General features: G+C 41.7%; 4 non-coding genes across 4 annotated transcripts; all 4 read right to left on the reverse strand.

The window, feature by feature from the left end:
• Positions 1–12,432: 12,432 nt before the first annotated feature.
• trnap-ugg (transfer RNA proline (anticodon UGG)) lies at positions 12,433–12,520 on the reverse strand. The gene is given in 2 exon segments: positions 12,433–12,468; positions 12,485–12,520. It is a non-coding gene; the product is annotated as a tRNA-Pro (tRNA).
• A 6,172-nt stretch (positions 12,521–18,692) lies between these two features.
• trnat-ugu (transfer RNA threonine (anticodon UGU)) lies at positions 18,693–18,780 on the reverse strand. Its single transcript is given in 2 exon segments — positions 18,693–18,728; positions 18,745–18,780. It is a non-coding gene; the product is annotated as a tRNA-Thr (tRNA).
• Positions 18,781–21,822: 3,042 nt separating this feature from the next.
• On the reverse strand, positions 21,823–21,910 carry trnap-ugg (transfer RNA proline (anticodon UGG)). The gene is given in 2 exon segments: positions 21,823–21,858; positions 21,875–21,910. It is a non-coding gene; the product is annotated as a tRNA-Pro (tRNA).
• Positions 21,911–24,952: 3,042 nt separating this feature from the next.
• trnap-ugg (transfer RNA proline (anticodon UGG)) lies at positions 24,953–25,040 on the reverse strand. The gene is given in 2 exon segments: positions 24,953–24,988; positions 25,005–25,040. It is a non-coding gene; the product is annotated as a tRNA-Pro (tRNA).
• Between the last annotated feature and the right edge of the window lie 348 nt (positions 25,041–25,388).

A 25,388-nucleotide genomic window follows, 5' to 3' on the forward strand; every position in this document is an offset into this window, starting at 1 on the left:
GCCGACAGTGAGGAACGTAGCTCTCAGTTTCTGACGTTAGTTTGCTATTCGGCCCATCGTGCCTGTGCTGACTCTCAGAGACCGATTTCATGAGTCCCCCTCTCCATCGTCCTGCTAATGTTTTCCCTTTGATGAAGTGATTATTTTTTGTGACATTACTTCACCAACGAGCTGCATCCTTTTCAGTAAAAGGTGAATTTGGCAAAGAGGATAAATGTGATTGAATAAAAAAACTAGGGGAAAATATTTAACACAATAACGACGAAGCTGGGGGCATACTGGATCAGCAGTCCATTGCTTCAACCTGTCAGTCACCTTGTCTCCTATTGACTGCAAAGTCAGACATCCATCCCCTACTTTTTGCATTCAAACAGAAATAATATGCACGAAAATCTACTTCACCACTTGTTTTGCCCGTGCAACCAGATCGACAGTGATGAAAATGTGCCGTTAGCTTCTTAAAGCACACAACCTTCCTTTACTTCAGGTGAGTGACTGTCCGAGATGGTTGGTTTTGAGGCAGAATCAAAACAAAGATTATAAAATTTCACAAAGCGCGATAGCTGACCACTGCCGGACTCTAACCTGCAATCATCTGATAAGATCACAATTACAATCGAAATCAGACACCTTATCCTTTAGGCCACGCGGTCGCTACCGTCGGTGCATAATTTGTTGTTTTTTATATTGAGAGCAAATTTGGGACAAGGGTTACATCAAGGAGTGGATATCGGAAAACATGCGCATATTTTGAGTAATGAACAGATGCGCTGCGATATGGATGTACACGGACACAAGCAAAGTCAATGTATCTTGAAACACAACAGTTTAACAATTCGGTTATCACAGCTGATAATCACACTCCTTTTTAAATGTACAGGATGATCCGGATAATGAGAAAATACGTTTTAAAGGGGCAATTGATGAACCGGAACTGACAACCATCCCGTTGAAACAGACACCGAATGATCCTGGACAGGAAGCACATCCCTCTTACACAGCTGTAGAATTGCCCTTTACGGACAGCAGTTCCCTTTCAGAAGAATAAATTGGAATTTCTATCATTCCTGAATGCAATTGTGTTGTGCGTGAATGAGCTTGGTTCTCATGAGCACGCGGGACTGGGACGGTTGTTGAAGCCACAGGTGATAGACAAGCAGGAAAGAGGGAGGGAAATAAAACCAACCCAGACAAAAAGACAATTTAAAACATATATATATTTATTATAATAAGAAAATAAATAAATTTACAATTTTATTGCAAAAAATTGAATTTGATTTGATTGAAATAAATAAATAATTGTTTCTTAATCTATATATTTTTGATTGAACGAAGTCTGTGCGACTGCATGAAATGCACTGGAAATCAGGGTGTGCAGTCAGTAAATTCCCAAACACAGTAAGCCCATGGTGTAAGACAAGCCACGAGGGAAGATGTGGGCAACAAAGGCCATCTTTTAAAGTCGCGAGTGCTTTTCTGCGGGATCAGACAGAAGCAGCGTGTGCTGTGAAAGAGGTCAAATGTAATAGAGCCAATGCAGGCAGAACAGAAAAGCACATTTATTGTGAAAGTTAAAAAGTAGGGAATGTATGTAAATATATGCATATATAAATATTGATACAGAAATTTATATAAACAAATCGTGTCAGTCAGTCATGTCTTGTCTTGTCTTGATTTGATTTGTATTTGAAAATAAGGGGGAAGGAGCTCATCATGTCACACAGCCCATCCGCAAGCTCTCGCTAAAATCGCGATGTTTCTAACTTATATAATTTGCCTTCTTTCACATGTGGAATAGCAAAATCCCACAGCAAACTCTTCTCCTGTCAGTCAGTCCCTGAATGCGTGTTGAATCAAATCAGTGTGGCTTCAAGTTGCATGTAATGCATTTTTCCTCACATGACATGAAATGCACAATAATATCGCGCAGAACGTTTCCACGCACTCTCTCACTTACACAAACACACCAACAAACTAAAAATTCTGCACTCTCCAAAGGCAGTTTTTGAAATTTGAAATTTGAAATCCGGGACAGACAGCACATTCCTTTTAAACAGATAGATAATGATCCGATACTGATAGCACACCATTTTGGAGTGACAGAGAATGACCCCGGGCAGACCAGCACATCACCTTAAAAGGGATACAGAAACACAATGAACAAAAACAAAGCATTCTGTAAAACTCAGCAGGCCGTGAACATTCTGTGGATGAATTTCCCGGGCTCACGTTCAGTCAGATGATCATTCCGATATTTTAAGAAAAATGTAAAGTTTACAGATTTTTCCTGGAAAATAGCGCCTGGAAAAATAGGCAGCGAGGAAGGACAAAAGGGAATGCCTGTGATACATTGGAGCGTAGGAGTGATTGAATAATAAATGGTACAATGCAAAAAGGCAAAGTGAGTGGTAAGCGGGCAATAAAGTAACAAAGGATGGACCAGAGGAGGTGTTAGTGTGAACAGCAGAACCATTAGCAGACAATGGGAGCGGTGCTTATGATCCGATACGTTGAACCGAATTTTGAGGCCAGAACACTGTAACCTGCCTGGAATGTAGGGTTTGAACGCCTTATAATTAGACTAGGCAGCTTGGCCACCCCGGATCGATTTCCTGCACGGTTTAAATTCGGCAGCCAAGGGACTAAATCCAAAGCCAGCTTCTCACATCTTTTCAGCGCGAGAGAAACAGGACGCACTCATATTCAGGGCAGAGTCTGTTTCACGTTGAATTTGAGATTGACGTTGAATGTATGCTTATCCCTGTGGAGGTGAGCTCATGCGTGCAGAAAGGAAGATACACTGATCAAGTATTTGCCGGAATCAAAACGGGGTTTATGTTGTCCAATGAGACGCAGAGCCGAGCACATCTGAGAAACATGAACTTTACTCAGTTCGGTAAGTTTCACTTTGCTCCTGGGAATCTCCAGGATTTTTGGACGCTGTGTGAACAACGGAGTGCAATCACACGTTTTAATTTGAAACATGTCAGTTTTCTCACATGTCGACCGGCTGAGAAGTCGTTTTTTGACAAAAGGTTGGCAGGGCTCGACCGGGATTTGAACCCGGGATCTCTCGCATTTCAATTATTATAATCCCAAAGCGAGTATCATACCCCTAGACCAACGAGCCGCCGACAGTGAGGAACGTAGCTCTCAGTTTCTGACGTTAGTTTGCTATTCGGCCCATCGTGCCTGTGCTGACTCTCAGAGACCGATTTCATGAGTCCCCCTCTCCATCGTCCTGCTAATGTTTTCCCTTTGATGAAGTGATTATTTTTTGTGACATTACTTCACCAACGAGCTGCATCCTTTTCAGTAAAAGGTGAATTTGGCAAAGAGGATAAATGTGATTGAATAAAAAAACTAGGGGAAAATATTTAACACAATAACGACGAAGCTGGGGGCATACTGGATCAGCAGTCCAATGCTTCAACCTGTCAGTCACCTTGTCTCCTATTGACTGCAAAGTCAGACATCCATCCCCTACTTTTTGCATTCAAACATAAATAATGTGCACGAAAATCTACTTCACCACTTGTTTTGCCCGTGCAACCAGATCGACAGTGATGAAAATTTGCCATTAGCTTCTTAAAGCACACAGCCTTCCTTTACTTCAGGTGAGTGACTGTCCGAGATGGTTGGTTTTGAGGCAGAATCAAAACAAAGAATATAAAATTTCACAAAGCGCGATAGCTGACCACTGCAGGACTAGAACCTGCAATCATCTGATAAGATCACAGTTACAATCGAAATCAGACACCTTATCCTTTAGGCCACGCGGTCGCTACCGTCGGTGCATAATTTGTTGTTTTTTATATTGAGAGCAAATTTGGGACAAGGGTTACATCAAGGAGTGGATATCGGAAAACATGAGCATATTTTGAGTAATGAACAGATGCGCTGCGATATGGATGTACACGGACACAGGCAAAGTCAATGTATCTTGAAACACAACAGTTTAACAATTCGGTTATCACAGCTGATAATCACACTCCTTTTTAAATGTACAGGATGATCCGGATAATGAGAAAATACGTTTTAAAGGGGCAATTGATGAACCGGAACTGACAACCATCCCGTTGAAACAGACACCGAATGATCCTGGACAGGAAGCACATCCCTCTTACACAGCTGTAGAATTGCCCTTCACGGACAGCAGTTCCCTTTCAGAAGAATAAATTGGAATTTCTATCATTCCTGAATGCAATTGTGTTGTGCGTGAATGAGCGCGGTTCTCATGAGCACGCGGGACTGGGACGGTTGTTGAAGCCACAGGTGATAGACAAGCAGGAAAGAGGGAGGGAAATAAAACCAACCCAGACAAAAAGACAATTTAAAACATATATATATTTATTATAATAAGAAAATAAATAAATTTACAATTTTATTGCAAAAAATTGAATTTGATTTGATTGAAATAAATAAATAATTGTTTCTTAATCTATATATTTTTGATTGAACGAAGTCTGTGCGACTGCATGAAATGCACTGGAAATCAGGGTGTGCAGTCAGTAAATTCCCAAACACAGTAAGCCCATGGTGTAAGACAAGCCACGAGGGAAGATGTGGGCAACAAAGGCCATCTTTTAAAGTCGCGAGTGCTTTTCTGCGGGATCAGACAGAAGCAGCGTGTGCTGTGAAAGAGGTCAAATGTAATAGAGCCAATGCAGGCAGAACAGAAAAGCACATTTATTGTGAAAGTTAAAAAGTAGGGAATGTATGTAAATATATGCATATATAAATATTGATACAGAAATTTATATAAACAAATCGTGTCAGTCAGTCATGTCTTGTCTTGTCTTGATTTGATTTGTATTTGAAAATAAGGGGGAAGGAGCTCATCATGTCACACAGCCCATCCGCAAGCTCTCGCTAAAATCGCTATGTTTCTAACTTATATAATTTGCCTTCTTTCACATGTGGAATAGCAAAATCCCACAGCAAACTCTTCTCCTGTCAGTCAGTCCCTGAATGCGTGTTGAATCAAATCAGTGTGGCTTCAAGTTGCATGTAATGCATTTTTCCTCACATGACATGAAATGCACGTAATATCGCGCAGAACGTTTCCACGCACTCTCTCACTTACACAAACACACCAACAAACTAAAAATTCTGCACTCTCCAAAGGCAGTTTTTGAAATTTGAAATTTGAAATCCGGGACAGACAGCACATTCCTTTTAAACAGATAGATAATGATCCGATACTGATAGCACACCATTTTGGAGTGACAGAGAATGACCCCGGGCAGACCAGCACATCACCTTAAAAGGGATACAGAAACACAATGAACAAAAACAAAGCATTCTGTAAAACTCAGCAGGCCGTGAACATTCTGTGGATGAATTTCCCGGGCTCACGTTCAGTCAGATGATCATTCCGATATTTTAAGAAAAATGTAAAGTTTACAGATTTTTCCTGGAAAATAGCGCCTGGAAAAATAGGCAGCGAGGAAGGACAAAAGGGAATGCCTGTGATACATTGGAGCGTAGGAGTGATTGAATAATAAATGGCACAATGCAAAAAGGCAAAGTGAGTGGTAAGCGGGCAATAAAGTAACAAAGGATGGACCAGAGGAGGTGTTAGTGTGAACAGCAGAACCATTAGCAGACAATGGGAGCGGTGCTTATGATCCGATACGTTGAACCGAATGTTGAGGCCAGAACACTATAACCTGCCTGGAATGTAGGGTTTGAACGCCTTTTAATTAGACCAGGCAGCTTGGCCACCCCGGATTGATTTCCTGCACGGTTTAAATTCGGCAGCCAAGGGACTAAATCCAAAGCCAGCTTCTCACATCTTTTCAGCGCGAGAGAAACAGGACGCACTCATATTCAGGGCAGAGTCTGTTTCACGTTGAATTTGAGATTGACGTTGAATGTATGCTTATCCCTATGGAGGTGAGCTCATGTATGCAGAAAGGAAGATACACTGATCAAGTATTTGCCGGAATCAAAACGGGGTTTATGTTGTCCAATGAGACGCAGAGCCGAGCACATCTGAGAAACATGAACTTTACTCAGTTCGGTGAGTTTCACTTTGCTCCTGGGAATCTCCAGGATTTTTGGACGCTGTGTGAACAACGGAGTGCAATCACACGTTTTAATTTGAAACATGTCAGTTTTCTCACATGTCGACCGGCTGAGAAGTCGTTTTTTGACAAAAGGTTGGCAGGGCTCGTCCGGGATTTGAACCCGGGACCTCTCGCATTTCAATTATTATAATCCCAAAGCGAGAATCATACCCCTAGACCAACGAGGCGCCGACAGTGAGGAGCGTAGCTCTCAGTTTCTGACGTTAGTTTGCTATTCGGCCCATCGTGCCTGTGCTGACTCTCAGAGACCGATTTCATGAGTCCCCCTCTCCATCGTTCTGCTAATGTTTTCCCTTTGATGAAGTGATTATTTTTTGTGACATTACTTCATCAACGAGCTGCATCCTTTTCAGTAAAAGGTGAATTTGGCAATGAGGATAAATGTGATTGAATAAAAAAACTAGGGGAAAATGTTTAACACAATAACGACAAAGCTGGGGGCATACTGGATCAGCAGTCCATTGCTTCAACCTGTCAGTCACCTTGTCTCCGATTTATTGCAAAGTCAGACATCCATCCCCTACTTTTTGCATTCAAACATAAATAATGTGCACGAAAATCTACTTCACCACTTGTTTTGCCCGTGCAACCAGATCGACAGTGATGAAAATTTGCCATTAGCTTCTTAAAGCACACAACCTTCCTTTACTTCAGGTGAGTGACTGTCCGAGATGGTTGGTTTTGAGGCAGAATCAAAACAAAGATTATAAAATTTCACAAAGCGCGATAGCTGACCACTGCCGGACTCTAACCTGCAATCATCTGATAAGATCACAGTTACAATCGAAGTCAGACACCTTATCCTTTAGGCCACGCGGTCGCTACCGTCGGTGCATAATTTGTTGTTTTTTATATTGAGAGCAAATTTGGGACAAGGGTTACATCAAGGAGTGGATATCGGAAAACATGAGCATATTTTGAGTAATGAACAGATGCGCTGCGATATGGATGTACACGGACACAAGCAAAGTCAATGTATCTTGAAACACAACAGTTTAACAATTCGGTTATCACAGCTGATAATCACACTCCTTTTTAAATGTACAGGATGATCCGGATAATGAGAAAATACGTTTTAAAGGGGCAATTGATGAACCGGAACTGACAACCATCCCGTTGAAACAGACACCGAATGATCCTGGACAGGAAGCACATCCCTCTTACACAGCTGTAGAATTGCCCTTCACGGACAGCAGTTCCCTTTCAGAAGAATAAATTGGAATTTCTATCATTCCTGAATGCAATTGTGTTGTGCGTGAATGAGCGCGGTTCTCATGAGCACGCGGGACTGGGACGGTTGTTGAAGCCACAGGTGATAGACAAGCAGGAAAGAGGGAGGGAAATAAAACCAACCCAGACAAAAAGACAATTTAAAACATATATATATTTATTATAATAAGAAAATAAATAAATTTACAATTTTATTGCAAAAAATTGAATTTGATTTGATTGAAATAAATAAATAATTGTTTCTTAATCTATATATTTTTGATTGAACGAAGTCTGTGCGACTGCATGAAATGCACTGGAAATCAGGGTGTGCAGTCAGTAAATTCCCAAACACAGTAAGCCCATGGTGTAAGACAAGCCACGAGGGAAGATGTGGGCAACAAAGGCCATCTTTTAAAGTCGCGAGTGCTTTTCTGCGGGATCAGACAGAAGCAGCGTGTGCTGTGAAATAGGTCAAATGTAATAGAGCCAATGCAGGCAGAACAGACAAAGCACATTTATTGTCAAAGTTAAAAAGTAGGGAATGTATGTAAATATATGCATATATAAATATTGATACAGAAATTTATATAAACAAATCGTGTCAGTCAGTCATGTCTTGTCTTGTCTTGATTTGATTTGTATTTGAAAATAAGGGGGAAGGAGCTCATCATGTCACACAGCCCATCCGCAAGCTCTCGCTAAAATCGCTATGTTTCTAACTTATATAATTTGCCTTCTTTCACATGTGGAATAGCAAAATCCCACAGCAAACTCTTCTCCTGTCAGTCAGTCCCTGAATGCGTGTTGAATCAAATCAGTGTGGCTTCAAGTTGCATGTAATGCATTTTTCCTCACATGACATGAAATGCACAGTAAGATCGCGCAGAACGTTTCCACGCACTCTCTCACTTACACAAACACACCAACAAACTAAAAATTCTGCACTCTCCAAAGGCAGTTTTTGAAATTTGAAATTTGAAATCCGGGACAGACAGCACATTCCTTTTAAACAGATAGATAATGATCCGATACTGATAGCACACCATTTTGGAGTGACAGAGAATGACCCCGGGCAGACCAGCACATCACCTTAAAAGGGATACAGAAACGCAATGAACAAAAACAAAGCATTCTGTAAAACTCAGCAGGCCGTGAACATTCTGTGGATGAATTTCCCGGGCTCACGTTCAGTCAGATGATCATTCCGATATTTTAAGAAAAATGTAAAGTTTACAGATTTTTCCTGGAAAATAGCGCCTGGAAAAATAGGCAGCGAGGAAGGACAAAAGGGAATGCCTGTGATACATTGGAGCGTAGGAGTGATTGAATAATAAATGGCACAATGCAAAAAGGCAAAGTGAGTGGTAAGCGGGCAATAAAGTAACAAAGGATGGACCAGAGGAGGTGTTAGTGTGAACAGCAGAACCATTAGCAGACAATGGGAGCGGTGCTTATGATCCGATACGTTGAACCGAATTTTGAGGCCAGAACACTGTAACCTGCCTGGAATGTAGGGTTTGAACGCCTTATAATTAGACTAGGCAGCTTGGCCACCCCGGATCGATTTCCTGCACGGTTTAAATTCGGCAGCCAAGGGACTAAATCCAAAGCCAGCTTCTCACATCTTTTCAGCGCGAGAGAAACAGGACGCACTCATATTCAGGGCAGAGTCTGTTTCACGTTGAATTTGAGATTGACGTTGAATGTATGCTTATCCCTGTGGAGGTGAGCTCATGCGTGCAGAAAGGAAGATACACTGATCAAGTATTTGCCGGAATCAAAACGGGGTTTATGTTGTCCAATGAGACGCAGAGCCGAGCACATCTGAGAAACATGAACTTTACTCAGTTCGGTAAGTTTCACTTTGCTCCTGGGAATCTCCAGGATTTTTGGACGCTGTGTGAACAACGGAGTGCAATCACACGTTTTAATTTGAAACATGTCAGTTTTCTCACATGTCGACCGGCTGAGAAGTCGTTTTTTGACAAAAGGTTGGCAGGGCTCGACCGGGATTTGAACCCGGGATCTCTCGCATTTCAATTATTATAATCCCAAAGCGAGTATCATACCCCTAGACCAACGAGCCGCCGACAGTGAGGAACGTAGCTCTCAGTTTCTGACGTTAGTTTGCTATTCGGCCCATCGTGCCTGTGCTGACTCTCAGAGACCGATTTCATGAGTCCCCCTCTCCATCGTCCTGCTAATGTTTTCCCTTTGATGAAGTGATTATTTTTTGTGACATTACTTCACCAACGAGCTGCATCCTTTTCAGTAAAAGGTGAATTTGGCAAAGAGGATAAATGTGATTGAATAAAAAAACTAGGGGAAAATATTTAACACAATAACGACGAAGCTGGGGGCATACTGGATCAGCAGTCCAATGCTTCAACCTGTCAGTCACCTTGTCTCCTATTGACTGCAAAGTCAGACATCCATCCCCTACTTTTTGCATTCAAACAGAAATAATATGCACGAAAATCTACTTCACCACTTGTTTTGCCCGTGCAACCAGATCGACAGTGATGAAAATGTGCCATTAGCTTCTTAAAGCACACAGCCTTCCTTTACTTCAGGTGAGTGACTGTCCGAGATGGTTGGTTTTGAGGCAGAATCAAAACAAAGAATATAAAATTTCACAAAGCGCGATAGCTGACCACTGCAGGACTAGAACCTGCAATCATCTGATAAGATCACAGTTACAATCGAAATCAGACACCTTATCCTTTAGGCCACGCGGTCGCTACCGTCGGTGCATAATTTGTTGTTTTTTATATTGAGAGCAAATTTGGGACAAGGGTTACATCAAGGAGTGGATATCGGAAAACATGAGCATATTTTGAGTAATGAACAGATGCGCTGCGATATGGATGTACACGGACACAGGCAAAGTCAATGTATCTTGAAACACAACAGTTTAACAATTCGGTTATCACAGCTGATAATCACACTCCTTTTTAAATGTACAGGATGATCCGGATAATGAGAAAATACGTTTTAAAGGGGCAATTGATGAACCGGAACTGACAACCATCCCGTTGAAACAGACACCGAATGATCCTGGACAGGAAGCACATCCCTCTTACACAGCTGTAGAATTGCCCTTCACGGACAGCAGTTCCCTTTCAGAAGAATAAATTGGAATTTCTATCATTCCTGAATGCAATTGTGTTGTGCGTGAATGAGCGCGGTTCTCATGAGCACGCGGGACTGGGACGGTTGTTGAAGCCACAGGTGATAGACAAGCAGGAAAGAGGGAGGGAAATATAACCAACCCAGACAAAAAGACAATTTAAAACATATATATATTTATTATAATAAGAAAATAAATAAATTTACAATTTTATTGCAAAAAATTGAATTTGATTTGATTGAAATAAATAAATAATTGTTTCTTAATCTATATATTTTTGATTGAACGAAGTCTGTGCGACTGCATGAAATGCACTGGAAATCAGGGTGTGCAGTCAGTAAATACCCAAACACAGTAAGCCCATGGTGTAAGACAAGCCACGAGGGAAGATGTGGGCAACAAAGGCCATCTTTTAAAGTCGCGAGTGCTTTTCTGCGGGATCAGACAGAAGCAGCGTGTGCTGTGAAAGAGGTCAAATGTAATAGAGCCAATGCAGGCAGAACAGAAAAGCACATTTATTGTGAAAGTTAAAAAGTAGGGAATGTATGTAAATATATGCATATATAAATATTGATACAGAAATTTATATAAACAAATCGTGTCAGTCAGTCATGTCTTGTCTTGTCTTGATTTGATTTGTATTTGAAAATAAGGGGGAAGGAGCTCATCATGTCACACAGCCCATCCGCAAGCTCTCGCTAAAATCGCTATGTTTCTAACTTATATAATTTGCCTTCTTTCACATGTGGAATAGCAAAATCCCACAGCAAACTCTTCTCCTGTCAGTCAGTCCCTGAATGCGTGTTGAATCAAATCAGTGTGGCTTCAAGTTGCATGTAATGCATTTTTCCTCACATGACATGAAATGCACAGTAATATCGCGCAGAACGTTTCCACGCACTCTCTCACTTACACAAACACACCAACAAACTAAAAATTCTGCACTCTCCAAAGGCAGTTTTTGAAATTTGAAATTTGAAATCCGGGACAGACAGCACATTCCTTTTAAACAGATAGATAATGATCCGATACTGATAGCACACCATTTTGGAGTGACAGAGAATGACCCCGGGCAGACCAGCACATCACCTTAAAAGGGATACAGAAACACAATGAACAAAAACAAAGCATTCTGTAAAACTCAGCAGGCCGTGAACATTCTGTGGATGAATTTCCCGGGCTCACGTTCAGTCAGATGATCATTCCGATATTTTAAGAAAAATGTAAAGTTTACAGATTTTTCCTGGAAAATAGCGCCTGGAAAAATAGGCAGCGAGGAAGGACAAAAGGGAATGCCTGTGATACATTGGAGCGTAGGAGTGATTGAATAATAAATGGCACAATGCAAAAAGGCAAAGTGAGTGGTAAGCGGGCAATAAAGTAACAAAGGATGGACCAGAGGAGGTGTTAGTGTGAACAGCAGAACCATTAGCAGACAATGGGAGCGGTGCTTATGATCCGATACGTTGAACCGAATGTTGAGGCCAGAACACTATAACCTGCCTGGAATGTAGGGTTTGAACGCCTTTTAATTAGACCAGGCAGCTTGGCCACCCCGGATCGATTTCCTGCACGGTTTAAATTCGGCAGCCAAGGGACTAAATCCAAAGCCAGCTTCTCACATCTTTTCAGCGCGAGAGAAACAGGACGCACTCATATTCAGGGCAGAGTCTGTTTCACGTTGAATTTGAGATTGACGTTGAATGTATGCTTATCCCTGTGGAGGTGAGCTCATGCGTGCAGAAAGGAAGATACACTGATCAAGTATTTGCCGGAATCAAAACGGGGTTTATGTTGTCCAATGAGACGCAGAGCCGAGCACATCTGAGAAACATGAACTTTACTCAGTTCGGTGAGTTTCACTTTGCTCCTGGGAATCTCCAGGATTTTTGGACGCTGTGTGAACAACGGAGTGCAATCACACGTTTTAATTTGAAACATGTCAGTTTTCTCACATGTCGACCGGCTGAGAAGTCGTTTTTTGACAAAAGGTTGGCAGGGCTCGTCCGGGATTTGAACCCGGGACCTCTCGCATTTCAATTATTATAATCCCAAAGCGAGAATCATACCCCTAGACCAACGAGCCGCCGACAGTGAGGAGCGTAGCTCTCAGTTTCTGACGTTAGTTTGCTATTCGGCCCATCGTGCCTGTGCTGACTCTCAGAGACCGATTTCATGAGTCCCCCTCTCCATCGTTCTGCTAATGTTTTCCCTTTGATGAAGTGATTATTTTTTGTGACATTACTTCATCAACGAGCTGCATCCTTTTCAGTAAAAGGTGAATTTGGCAATGAGGATAAATGTGATTGTATAAAAAAACTAGGGGAAAATGTTTAACACAATAACGACAAAGCTGGGGACATACTGGATCAGCAGTCCATTGCTTCAACCTGTCAGTCACCTTGTCTCCGATTTACTGCAAAGTCAGACATCCATCCCCTACTTTTTGCATTCAAACATAAATAATGTGCACGAAAATCTACTTCACCACTTGTTTTGCCCGTGCAACCAGATCGACAGTGATGAAAATTTGCCATTAGCTTCTTAAAGCACACAACCTTCCTTTACTTCAGGTGAGTGACTGTCCGAGATGGTTGGTTTTGAGGCAGAATCAAAACAAAGATTATAAAATTTCACAAAGCGCGATAGCTGACCACTGCCGGACTCTAACCTGCAATCATCTGATAAGATCACAATTACAATCGAAATCAGACACCTTATCCTTTAGGCCACGCGGTCGCTTCCGTCGGTGCATAATTTGTTGTTTTTTATATTGAGAGCAAATTTGGGACAAGGGTTACATCAAGGAGTGGATATCGGAAAACATGAGCATATTTTGAGTAATGAACAGATGCGCTGCGATATGGATGTACACGGACACAGGCAAAGTCAATGTATCTTGAAACACAACAGTTTAACAATTCGGTTATCACAGCTGATAATCACACTCCTTTTTAAATGTACAGGATGATCCGGATAATGAGAAAATACGTTTTAAAGGGGCAATTGATGAACCGGAACTGACAACCATCCCGTTGAAACAGACACCGAATGATCCTGGACAGGAAGCACATCCCTCTTACACAGCTGTAGAATTGCCCTTCACGGACAGCAGTTCCCTTTCAGAAGAATAAATTGGAATTTCTATCATTCCTGAATGCAATTGTGTTGTGCGTGAATGAGCGCGGTTCTCATGAGCACGCGGGACTGGGACGGTTGTTGAAGCCACAGGTGATAGACAAGCAGGAAAGAGGGAGGGAAATAAAACCAACCCAGACAAAAAGACAATTTAAAACATATATATATTTATTATAATAAGAAAATAAATAAATTTACAATTTTATTGCAAAAAATTGAATTTGATTTGATTGAAATAAATAAATAATTGTTTCTTAATCTATATATTTTTGATTGAACGAAGTCTGTGCGACTGCATGAAATGCACTGGAAATCAGGGTGTGCAGTCAGTAAATACCCAAACACAGTAAGCCCATGGTGTAAGACAAGCCACGAGGGAAGATGTGGGCAACAAAGGCCATCTTTTAAAGTCGCGAGTGCTTTTCTGCGGGATCAGACAGAAGCAGCGTGTGCTGTGAAAGAGGTCAAATGTAATAGAGCCAATGCAGGCAGAACAGAAAAGCACATTTATTGTGAAAGTTAAAAAGTAGGGAATGTATGTAAATATATGCATATATAAATATTGATACAGAAATTTATATAAACAAATCGTGTCAGTCAGTCATGTCTTGTCTTGTCTTGATTTGGTTTGTATTTGAAAATAAGGGGGAAGGAGCTCATCATGTCACACAGCCCATCCGCAAGCTCTCGCTAAAATCGCTATGTTTCTAACTTATATAATTTGCCTTCTTTCACATGTGGAATAGCAAAATCCCACAGCAAACTCTTCTCCTGTCAGTCAGTCCCTGAATGCGTGTTGAATCAAATCAGTGTGGCTTCAAGTTGCATGTAATGCATTTTTCCTCACATGACATGAAATGCACAGTAATATCGCGCAGAACGTTTCCACGCACTCTCTCACTTACACAAACACACCAACAAACTAAAAATTCTGCACTCTCCAAAGGCAGTTTTTGAAATTTGAAATTTGAAATCCGGGACAGACAGCACATTCCTTTTAAACAGATAGATAATGATCCGATACTGATAGCACACCATTTTGGAGTGACAGAGAATGACCCCGGGCAGACCAGCACATCACCTTAAAAGGGATACAGAAACACAATGAACAAAAACAAAGCATTCTGTAAAACTCAGCAGGCCGTGAACATTCTGTGGATGAATTTCCCGGGCTCACGTTCAGTCAGATGATCATTCCGATATTTTAAGAAAAATGTAAAGTTTACAGATTTTTCCTGGAAAATAGCGCCTGGAAAAATAGGCAGCGAGGAAGGACAAAAGGGAATGCCTGTGATACATTGGAGCGTAGGAGTGATTGAATAATAAATGGCACAATGCAAAAAGGCAAAGTGAGTGGTAAGCGGGCAATAAAGTAACAAAGGATGGACCAGAGGAGGTGTTAGTGTGAACAGCAGAACCATTAGCAGACAATGGGAGCGGTGCTTATGATCCGATACGTTGAACCGAATTTTGAGGCCAGAACACTGTAACCTGCCTGGAATGTAGGGTTTGAACGCCTTATAATTAGACTAGGCAGCTTGGCCACCCCGGATCGATTTCCTGCACGGTTTAAATTCGGCAGCCAAGGGACTAAATCCAAAGCCAGCTTCTCACATCTTTTCAGCGCGAGAGAAACAGGACGCACTCATATTCAGGGCAGAGTCTGTTTCACGTTGAATTTGAGATTGACGTTGAATGTATGCTTATCCCTGTGGAGGTGAGCTCATGCGTGCAGAAAGGAAGATACACTGATCAAGTATTTGCCGGAATCAAAACGGGGTTTATGTTGTCCAATGAGACGCAGAGCCGAGCACATCTGAGAAACATGAACTTTACTCAGTTCGGTAAGTTTCACTTTGCTCCTGGGAATCTCCAGGATTTTTGGACGCTGTGTGAACAACGGAGTGCAATCACACGTTTTAATTTGAAACATGTCAGTTTTCTCACATGTCGACCGGCTGAGAAGTCGTTTTTTGACAAAAGGTTGGCAGGGCTCGACCGGGATTTGAACCCGGGATCTCTCGCATTTCAATTATTATAATCCCAAAGCGAGTATCATACCCCTAGACCAACGAGCAGCCGACAGTGAGGAACGTAGCTCTCAGTTTCTGACGTTAGTTTGCTATTCGGCCCATCGTGCCTGTGCTGACTCTCAGAGACCGATTTCATGAGTCCCCCTCTCCATCGTCCTGCTAATGTTTTCCCTTTGATGAAGTGATTATTTTTTGTGACATTACTTCACCAACGAGCTGCATCCTTTTCAGTAAAAGGTGAATTTGGCAAAGAGGATAAATGTGATTGAATAAAAAAACTAGGGGAAAATATTTAACACAATAACGACGAAGCTGGGGGCATACTGGATCAGCAGTCCAATGCTTCAACCTGTCAGTCACCTTGTCTCCTATTGACTGCAAAGTCAGACATCCATCCCCTACTTTTTGCATTCAAACAGAAATAATATGCACGAAAATCTACTTCACCACTTGTTTTGCCCGTGCAACCAGATCGACAGTGATGAAAATGTGCCATTAGCTTCTTAAAGCACACAGCCTTCCTTTACTTCAGGTGAGTGACTGTCCGAGATGGTTGGTTTTGAGGCAGAATCAAAACAAAGAATATAAAATTTCACAAAGCGCGATAGCTGACCACTGCAGGCCTAGAACCTGCAATCATCTGATAAGATCACAGTTACAATCGAAATCAGACACCTTATCCTTTAGGCCACGCGGTCGCTACCGTCGGTGCATAATTTGTTGTTTTTTATATTGAGAGCAAATTTGGGACAAGGGTTACATCAAGGAGTGGATATCGGAAAACATGAGCATATTTTGAGTAATGAACAGATGCGCTGCGATATGGATGTACACGGACACAGGCAAAGTCAATGTATCTTGAAACACAACAGTTTAACAATTCGGTTATCACAGCTGATAATCACACTCCTTTTTAAATGTACAGGATGATCCGGATAATGAGAAAATACGTTTTAAAGGGGCAATTGATGAACCGGAACTGACAACCATCTCGTTGAAACAGACACCGAATGATCCTGGACAGGAAGCACATCCCTCTTACACAGCTGTAGAATTGCCCTTCACGGACAGCAGTTCCCTTTCAGAAGAATAAATTGGAATTTCTATCATTCCTGAATGCAATTGTGTTGTGCGTGAATGAGCGCGGTTCTCATGAGCACGCGGGACTGGGACGGTTGTTGAAGCCACAGGTGATAGACAAGCAGGAAAGAGGGAGGGAAATAAAACCAACCCAGACAAAAAGACAATTTAAAACATATATATATTTATTATAATAAGAAAATAAATAAATTTACAATTTTATTGCCAAAAATTGAATTTGATTTGATTGAAATAAATAAATAATTGTTTCTTAATCTATATATTTTTGATTGAACGAAGTCTGTGCGACTGCATGAAATGCACTGGAAATCAGGGTGTGCAGTCAGTAAATTCCCAAACACAGTAAGCCCATGGTGTAAGACAAGCCACGAGGGAAGATGTGGGCAACAAAGGCCATCTTTTAAAGTCGCGAGTGCTTTTCTGCACGATCAGACAGAAGCTGCGTGTGCTGTGAAAGAGGTCAAATGTAATAGAGCCAATGCAGGCAGAAGAGAAAAGCACATTTATTGTGAAAGTCAAAAAGTAGGGAATGTATGTAAATATATGCATATATAAATATTGATACAGACATTTATATAAACAAAGTCAGTCAGTCAGTCATGTCTTGTCTTGTCTTGATTTGATTTGTATTTGAAAATAAGGGGGAAGGAGCTCATCATGTCACACAGCCCATCCGCAAGCTCTCGCTAAAATCGCTATGTTTCTAACTTATATAATTTGCCTTCTTTCACATGTGGAATAGCAAAATCCCACAGCAGACTCTTCTCCTGTCAGTCAGTACCTGAATGCGTGTTGAATCAAATCAGTGTGGCTTCAAGTTGCATGTAATGCATTTTTCCTCCCATGACATGAAATGCACAGTAAGATCGCGCAGAACGTTTCCACGCACTCTCTCACTTACACAAACACACCAACAAACTAAAAATTCTGCACTCTCCAAAGGCAGTTTTTGAAATTTGAAATTTGAAATCCGGGAAAGACAGCACATTCCTTTTAAACAGATAGATAATGATCCGATACTGATAGCACACCATTTTGGAGAGACAGAGAATGACCCCGGGCAGACCAGCACATCACCTTAAAAGGGATACAGAAACACAATGAACAAAAACAAAGCATTCTGTAAAACTCAGCAGGCCGTCAACATTCTGTGGATGAATTTCCCGGGCTCACGTTCAGTCAGATGATCATTCCGATATTTTAAGAAAAATGTAAAGTTTACAGATTTTTCCTGGAAAATAGCGCCTGGAAAAATAGGCAGCGAGGAAGGACAAAAGGGAATGCCTGTGATACAGTGGAGCGTAGGAGTGATTGAATAATAAATGGCACAATGGAAAAAGGCAAAGTGAGTGGTAAGCGGGCAATAAAGTAACAAAGGATGGACCAGAGGAGTTGTTAGTGTGAACAGCAGAACCATTAGCAGACAATGGGAGCGGTGCTTATGATCCGGTACGTTGAACCGAATGTTGAGGGCAGAACACTCTTACCTGCCTGGAATGTAGGGTTTGAACGCCTTTTAATTAGACCAGGCAGCTTGGCCACCCCGGATTGATTTCCTGCACGGTTTAAATTCGGCAGCCAAGGGACTAAATCCAAAGCCAGCTTCTCACATCTTTTCAGCGCGAGAGAAACAGGACGCACTCATATTCAGGGCAGAGTCTGTTTCACGTTGAATTTGAGATTGACGTTGAATGTATGCTTATCCCTATGGAGGTGAGCTCATGTATGCAGAAAGGAAGATACACTGATCAAGTATTTGCCGGAATCAAAACGGGGTTTATGTTGTCCAATGAGACGCAGAGCCGAGCACATCTGAGAAACATGAACTTTACTCAGTTCGGTGAGTTTCACTTTGCTCCTGGGAATCTCCAGGATTTTTGGACGCTGTGTGAACAACGGAGTGCAATCACACGTTTTAATTTGAAACATGTCAGTTTTCTCACATGTCGACCGGCTGAGAAGTCGTTTTTTGACAAAAGGTTGGCAGGGCTCGTCCGGGATTTGAACCCGGGACCTCTCGCATTTCAATTATTATAATCACAAAGCGAGAATCATACCCCTAGACCAACGAGCCGCCGACAGTGAAGGGCGTAGCTCTCAGTTTCTGACGTTAGTTTGCTATTCGGCCCATCGTGCCTGTGCTGACTCTCAGAGACCGATTTCATGAGTCCCCCTCTCCATCGTTCTGCTAATGTTTTCCCTTTGATGAAGTGATTATTTTTTGTGACATTACTTCATCAACGAGCTGCATCCTTTTCAGTAAAAGGTGAATTTGGCAATGAGGATAAATGTGATTGAATAAAAAAACTAGGGGAAAATGTTTAACACAATAACGACAAAGCTGGGGGCATACTGGATCAGCAGTCCATTGCTTCAACCTGTCAGTCACCTTGTCTCCGATTTATTGCAAAGTCAGACATCCATCCCCTACTTTTTGCATTCAAACATAAATAATGTGCACGAAAATCTACTTCACCACTTGTTTTGCCCGTGCAACCAGATCGACAGTGATGAAAATTTGCCATTAGCTTCTTAAAGCACACAACCTTCCTTTACTTCAGGTGAGTGACTGTCCGAGATGGTTGGTTTTGAGGCAGAATCAAAACAAAGATTATAAAATTTCACAAAGCGCGATAGCTGACCACTGCCGGACTCTAACCTGCAATCATCTGATAAGATCACAGTTACAATCGAAGTCAGACACCTTATCCTTTAGGCCACGCGGTCGCTACCGTCGGTGCATAATTTGTTGTTTTTTATATTGAGAGCAAATTTGGGACAAGGGTTACATCAAGGAGTGGATATCGGAAAACATGAGCATATTTTGAGTAATGAACAGATGCGCTGCGATATGGATGTACACGGACACAGGCAAAGTCAATGTATCTTGAAACACAACAGTTTAACAATTCGGTTATCACAGCTGATAATCACACTCCTTTTTAAATGTACAGGATGATCCGGATAATGAGAAAATACGTTTTAAAGGGGCAATTGATGAACCGGAACTGACAACCATCCCGTTGAAACAGACACCGAATGATCCTGGACAGGAAGCACATCCCTCTTACACAGCTGTAGAATTGCCCTTCACGGACAGCAGTTCCCTTTCAGAAGAATAAATTGGAATTTCTATCATTCCTGAATGCAATTGTGTTGTGCGTGAATGAGCGCGGTTCTCATGAGCACGCGGGACTGGGACGGTTGTTGAAGCCACAGGTGATAGACAAGCAGGAAAGAGGGAGGGAAATAAAACCAACCCAGACAAAAAGACAATTTAAAACATATATATATTTATTATAATAAGAAAATAAATAAATTTACAATTTTATTGCAAAAAATTGAATTTGATTTGATTGAAATAAATAAATAATTGTTTCTTAATCTATATATTTTTGATTGAACGAAGTCTGTGCGACTGCATGAAATGCACTGGAAATCAGGGTGTGCAGTCAGTAAATTCCCAAACACAGTAAGCCCATGGTGTAAGACAAGCCACGAGGGAAGATGTGGGCAACAAAGGCCATCTTTTAAAGTCGCGAGTGCTTTTCTGCGGGATCAGACAGAAGCAGCGTGTGCTGTGAAAGAGGTCAAATGTAATAGAGCCAATGCAGGCAGAACAGAAAAGCACATTTATTGTGAAAGTTAAAAAGTAGGGAATGTATGTAAATATATGCATATATAAATATTGATACAGAAATTTATATAAACAAATCGTGTCAGTCAGTCATGTCTTGTCTTGTCTTGATTTGATTTGTATTTGAAAATAAGGGGGAAGGAGCTCATCATGTCACACAGCCCATCCGCAAGCTCTCGCTAAAATCGCTATGTTTCTAACTTATATAATTTGCCTTCTTTCACATGTGGAATAGCAAAATCCCACAGCAAACTCTTCTCCTGTCAGTCAGTCCCTGAATGCGTGTTGAATCAAATCAGTGTGGCTTCAAGTTGCATGTAATGCATTTTTCCTCACATGACATGAAATGCACAGTAATATCGCGCAGAACGTTTCCACGCACTCTCTCACTTACACAAACACACCAACAAACTAAAAATTCTGCACTCTCCAAAGGCAGTTTTTGAAATTTGAAATTTGAAATCCGGGACAGACAGCACATTCCTTTTAAACAGATAGATAATGATCCGATACTGATAGCACACCATTTTGGAGTGACAGAGAATGACCCCGGGCAGACCAGCACATCACCTTAAAAGGGATACAGAAACACAATGAACAAAAACAAAGCATTCTGTAAAACTCAGCAGGCCGTGAACATTCTGTGGATGAATTTCCCGGGCTCACGTTCAGTCAGATGATCATTCCGATATTTTAAGAAAAATGTAAAGTTTACAGATTTTTCCTGGAAAATAGCGCCTGGAAAAATAGGCAGCGAGGAAGGACAAAAGAGAATGCCTGTGATACATTGGAGCGTAGGAGTGATTGAATAATAAATGGCACAATGCAAAAAGGCAAAGTGAGTGGTAAGCGGGCAATAAAGTAACAAAGGATGGACCAGAGGAGGTGTTAGTGTGAACAGCAGAACCATTAGCAGACAATGGGAGCGGTGCTTATGATCCGATACGTTGAACCGAATTTTGAGGCCAGAACACTGTAACCTGCCTGGAATGTAGGGTTTGAACGCCTTATAATTAGACTAGGCAGCTTGGCCACCCCGGATCGATTTCCTGCACGGTTTAAATTCGGCAGCCAAGGGACTAAATCCAAAGCCAGCTTCTCACATCTTTTCAGCGCGAGAGAAACAGGACGCACTCATATTCAGGGCAGAGTCTGTTTCACGTTGAATTTGAGATTGACGTTGAATGTATGCTTATCCCTGTGGAGGTGAGCTCATGCGTGCAGAAAGGAAGATACACTGATCAAGTATTTGCCGGAATCAAAACGGGGTTTATATTGTCCAATGAGACGCAGAGCCGAGCACATCTGAGAAACATGAACTTTACTCAGTTCGGTAAGTTTCACTTTGCTCCTGGGAATCTCCAGGATTTTTGGACGCTGTGTGAACAACGGAGTGCAATCACACGTTTTAATTTGAAACATGTCAGTTTTCTCACATGTCGACCGGCTGAGAAGTCGTTTTTTGACAAAAGGTTGGCAGGGCTCGACCGGGATTTGAACCCGGGACCTCTCGCATTTCAATTATTATAATCCCAAAGCGAGTATCATACCCCTAGACCAACGAGCCGCCGACAGTGAGGAACGTAGCTCTCAGTTTCTGACGTTAGTTTGCTATTCGGCCCATCGTGCCTGTGCTGACTCTCAGAGACCGATTTCATGAGTCCCCCTCTCCATCGTCCTGCTAATGCTTTCCCTTTGATGAAGTGATTATTTTTTGTGACATTACTTCACCAACGAGCTGCATCCTTTTCAGTAAAAGGTGAATTTGGCAAAGAGGATAAATGTGATTGAATAAAAAAACTACGGGAAAATATTTAACACAATAACGACGAAGCTGGGGGCATACTGGATCAGCAGTCCAATGCTTCAACCTGTCAGTCACCTTGTCTCCTATTGACTGCAAAGTCAGACATCCATCCCCTACTTTTTGCATTCAAACAGAAATAATATGCACGAAAATCTACTTCACCACTTGTTTTGCCCGTGCAACCAGATCGACAGTGATGAAAATGTGCCATTAGCTTCTTAAAGCACACAGCCTTCCTTTACTTCAGGTGAGTGACTGTCCGAGATGGTTGGTTTTGAGGCAGAATCAAAACAAAGAATATAAAATTTCACAAAGCGCGATAGCTGACCACTGCAGGACTAGAACCTGCAATCATCTGATAAGATCACAGTTACAATCGAAATCAGACACCTTATCCTTTAGGCCACGCGGTCGCTACCGTCGGTGCATAATTTGTTGTTTTTTATATTGAGAGCAAATTTGGGACAAGGGTTACATCAAGGAGTGGATATCGGAAAACATGAGCATATTTTGAGTAATGAACAGATGCGCTGCGATATGGATGTACACGGACACAGGCAAAGTCAATGTATCTTGAAACACAACAGTTTAACAATTCGGTTATCACAGCTGATAATCACACTCCTTTTTAAATGTACAGGATGATCCGGATAATGAGAAAATACGTTTTAAAGGGGCAATTGATGAACCGGAACTGACAACCATCCCGTTGAAACAGACACCGAATGATCCTGGACAGGAAGCACATCCCTCTTACACAGCTGTAGAATTGCCCTTCACGGACAGCAGTTCCCTTTCAGAAGAATAAATTGGAATTTCTATCATTCCTGAATGCAATTGTGTTGTGCGTGAATGAGCGCGGTTCTCATGAGCACGCGGGACTGGGACGGTTGTTGAAGCCACAGGTGATAGACAAGCAGGAAAGAGGGAGGGAAATAAAACCAACCCAGACAAAAAGACAATTTAAAACATATATATATTTATTATAATAAGAAAATAAATAAATTTACAATTTTATTGCAAAAAATTGAATTTGATTTGATTGAAATAAATAAATAATTGTTTCTTAATCTATATATTTTTGATTGAACGAAGTCTGTGCGACTGCATGAAATGCACTGGAAATCAGGGTGTGCAGTCAGTAAATTCCCAAACACAGTAAGCCCATGGTGTAAGACAAGCCACGAGGGAAGATGTGGGCAACAAAGGCCATCTTTTAAAGTCGCGAGTGCTTTTCTGCGGGATCAGACAGAAGCAGCGTGTGCTGTGAAAGAGGTCAAATGTAATAGAGCCAATGCAGGCAGAACAGAAAAGCACATTTATTGTGAAAGTTAAAAAGTAGGGAATGTATGTAAATATATGCATATATAAATATTGATACAGAAATTTATATAAACAAATCGTGTCAGTCAGTCATGTCTTGTCTTGTCTTGATTTGATTTGTATTTGAAAATAAGGGGGAAGGAGCTCATCATGTCACACAGCCCATCCGCAAGCTCTCGCTAAAATCGCTATGTTTCTAACTTATATAATTTGCCTTCTTTCACATGTGGAATAGCAAAATCCCACAGCAAACTCTTCTCCTGTCAGTCAGTCCCTGAATGCGTGTTGAATCAAATCAGTGTGGCTTCAAGTTGCATGTAATGCATTTTTCCTCACATGACATGAAATGCACAGTAATATCGCGCAGAACGTTTCCACGCACTCTCTCACTTACACAAACACACCAACAAACTAAAAATTCTGCACTCTCCAAAGGCAGTTTTTGAAATTTGAAATTTGAAATCCGGGACAGACAGCACATTCCTTTTAAACAGATAGATAATGATCCGATCCTGATAGCACACCATTTTGGAGAGACAGAGAATGACCCCGGGCAGACCAGCACATCACCTTAAAAGGGATACAGAAACACAGTGAACAAAAACAAAGCATTCTGTAAAACTCAGCAGGCCGTGAACATTCTGTGGATGAATTTCCCGGGCTCACGTTCAGTCAGATGATCATTCCGATATTTTAAGAAAAATGTAAAGTTTACAGATTTTTCCTGGAAAATAGCGCCTGGAAAAATAGGCAGCGAGGAAGGACAAAAGGGAATGCCTGTGATACAGTGGAGCGTAGGAGTGATTGAATAATAAATGGCACAATGCAAAAAGGCAAAGTGAGTGGTAAGCGGGCAATAAATTAACAAAGGATGGACCAGAGGAGGTGTTAGTGTGAACAGCAGAACCATTAGCAGACAATGGGAGCGGTGCTTATGATCCGATACGTTGAACCGAATGTTGAGGCCAGAACACTATAACCTGCCTGGATTGTAGGGTTTGAACGCCTTTTAATTAGACCAGGCAGCTTGGCCACCCCGGATCGATTTCCTGCACGGTTTAAATTCGGCAGCCAAGGGACTAAATCCAAAGCCAGCTTCTCACATCTTTTCAGCGCGAGAGAAACAGGACGCACTCATATTCAGGGCAGAGTCTGTTTCACGTTGAATTTGAGATTGACGTTGAAATTATGCTTATCCCTATGGAGGTGAGCTCATGCGTGCAGAAAGGAAGATACACTGATCAAGTATTTGCCGGAATCAAAACGGGGTTTATGTTGTCCAATGAGACGCAGAGCCGAGCACATCTGAGAAACATGAACTTTACTCAGTTCGGTGAGTTTCACTTTGCTCCTGGGAATCTCCAGGATTTTTGGACGCTGTGTGAACAACGGAGTGCAATCACACGTTTTAATTTGAAACAAGTCAGTTTTCTCACATGTCGACCGGCTGAGAAGTCGTTTTTTGACAAAAGGTTGGCAGGGCTCGTCCGGGATTTGAACCCGGGACCTCTCGCATTTCAATTATTATAATCCCAAAGCGAGATTCATACCCCTAGACCAACGAGCCGCCGACAGTGAGGAGCGTAGCTCTCAGTTTCTGACGTTAGTTTGCTATTCGGCCCATCGTGCCTGTGCTGACTCTCAGAGACCGATTTCATGAGTCCCCCTCTCCATCGTTCTGCTAATGTTTTCCCTTTGATGAAGTGATTATTTTTTGTGACATTACTTCATCAACGAGCTGCATCCTTTTCAGTAAAAGGTGAATTTGGCAATGAGGATAAATGTGATTGAATAAAAAAACTAGGGGAAAATGTTTAACACAATAACGACAAAGCTGGGGGCATACGGGATCAGCAGTCCATTGCTTCAACCTGTCAGTCACCTTGTCTCCTATTGACTGCAAAGTCAGACATCC

The sequence above is a fragment of the Pristiophorus japonicus genome, unplaced genomic scaffold, assembly GCF_044704955.1.
Source record: "Pristiophorus japonicus isolate sPriJap1 unplaced genomic scaffold, sPriJap1.hap1 HAP1_SCAFFOLD_61, whole genome shotgun sequence".
NCBI classification, from domain to species: Eukaryota; Metazoa; Chordata; class Chondrichthyes; family Pristiophoridae; genus Pristiophorus; species Pristiophorus japonicus.